This window comes from Arachis stenosperma, chromosome 6, assembly GCF_014773155.1.
Source record: "Arachis stenosperma cultivar V10309 chromosome 6, arast.V10309.gnm1.PFL2, whole genome shotgun sequence".
NCBI classification, from domain to species: domain Eukaryota; kingdom Viridiplantae; phylum Streptophyta; class Magnoliopsida; order Fabales; family Fabaceae; genus Arachis; species Arachis stenosperma.
The window spans coordinates 100,100,009-100,102,052 of record NC_080382.1 but is presented as its reverse complement, the minus strand read 5'-3'; the positions used below and the strand labels follow the sequence as shown (position 1 = coordinate 100,102,052).

The 2,044-nt window shown below is 34.3% G+C and overlaps 1 non-coding gene across 1 annotated transcript; it reads right to left on the bottom strand.

Annotated features, from left to right (window-relative positions):
• Positions 1 to 1,493: 1,493 nt before the first annotated feature.
• On the bottom strand, positions 1,494 to 1,601 carry LOC130938211 (small nucleolar RNA R71). The gene has a single exon (XR_009069386.1). It is a non-coding gene; the product is annotated as a small nucleolar RNA R71 (small nucleolar RNA).
• Positions 1,602 to 2,044: the final 443 nt, after the last annotated feature.

Here is a 2,044-nt window from a genome sequence, read left to right as displayed (position 1 = left end):
ACTCCCAGTAAAGAAGGATTCCTGGCGTTTAACGCCAGCTAGGATATCTGGCTGGGCGTTAAACGCCCAGAGAGGCAGCTAAGTGGGCGTTAAACGCCAGAATGGATAGCATTCTGGGCGTTTAACGCCAGGATGACACAAGGGAGGTAATTTTGTTTCCAATTCAATTTTTTTTTTCAAATTTTCATGTTTTAATTCATAATTTTAAATGGCTATCTTTTTCGTCTCTTCTAAATTTTAAAATCTTATCTTTTTTTATATAATCTTTTTCTATCTTATCTTTTTCTTTTAATTTTCTTTTAATGTTTTCAAAAATTTCTTCAAACTAATTTTTCGAAAATCCTTTTTCTTAATTTTATTTCATATTTTCAAAAATCCTTGCTAACAATTAATGTTTTGATTCAAAAATTTCAGGTTTGTTACTTTCTTGTTAAGAAAGGTTCAATCTTTAAATTCTAGAGTCATATCTTTTAGTTTCTTGTTAGTCAAGTCATCAACTCTAATTTTAAAAATCAAATCTTTTTAATTTCTTTTTCAATTCTTTTTCAAAATAAATTTCAATCGTATCTTTTTAAAATTTTAATTTCAAAATCTTTTTCTAACTTCTTATCTTTTCAAAAATTTATTTTCAAATCTTTTTCAACTAACTACTTGACTTGTTTGTTTTAATTTTAAAAAGTTTACTATTTCTTATCTTTTTGAAAACCACCTAACTACTTTTTCACTTCTCATTTTTGAAACCAACTTAATTAATTAAAGATATTTTTCTTTTCCCACTTTTACAATTCGAATACTCCCTCTCTCATTTCTTTCTATTTATTTGCTAACACTTCTCTTCTACTCATAATTTGAACCCCTCTCTCTTCTCTCTGTTCAAATTACTCATCTTCTCTCTCTTCACATTCTTCTATTCTTCTATTCTTATACTCACATAAAGGAATCTCTATACTGTGACATAGAGGATTCCACTACTCCCTTTGTTCTCTTCTTTTTCATATGAGTAGGAACAAGGATAAGGACATTCTTGTTGAAGCTGATCCTGAACCTGAAAGGACTCCGAAGAGAAAGCTAAGAGAAGCTAAAGCACAACACTCCGGAGAGGACCTTATAGAAAATCTCGAAAAAGAAGCAGACATGGCAGCCGAACCCAACAACAATACCAGAGATGCAAGGAAGATGCTTGGTGACTATACTGCACCAACTTCCAACTTCTATGGAAGAAGCATCTCAATTCCTGCCATTGGAGCAAAAAACTTTTGAGTTTAAGCCTCAATTAGTTTCTCTAATGCAGCAGAATTGCTAGTTTCATGGACTTCCAACCTACAGAGCCAGGATATAATTTTTCCGAGGTCTACAGACTTATGATTTTCCCCTTTGTTGTAAGAGACAGAGCTAGGATATGGTTGGACTCATAACTTAGAGAAAGCCTGAACTCTTGGGACAAGTTGGTCAGTGCTTTCTTGACCAAATTCTTTCCACCTCAAAAGATGAGCAAGCTTAGAGTGGAAGTCCAAACCTTCAGACAGAAGGAAGGTGAATCTCTCTATGAAGCTTGGGAAAGATACAAGCAATTAACCAAAAGGTGTCCTTCTGACATGCTTCCAGAATGAAGCATCATATGTATATTCTATGATGGTCTGTCTGAATTGTCCAATATGTCATTGGACCATTCTGCTGGTAGATCTCTTCATCTGAAAAATACCTGCAGAAGCTCAAGAACTCATTGAGATGGTTGCAAATAACCAGTTCATGTACACTTCTGAAAGAAATCCTGTGAATAATGCGATGACTCAGAAGAAAGGGGTTCTTGAAATTAATACTCTAAATGCCATATTGGCTCAGAACAAAATATTGACTCAGCAAGTCAATATGATTTTTCAGAATCTGACTGGATTGCAAGCTGCATCCGGCAGTACTAAAGAAGCCTCCTCTGAAGGAGAAGCTTATGACCCTGAGAATCCTGCAATGGAAGAGGTGAATTACATGAGAGAACCCTATGGAAACACCTATAATTCTTCATGGAGAAATCATCCAAATTTCTCAT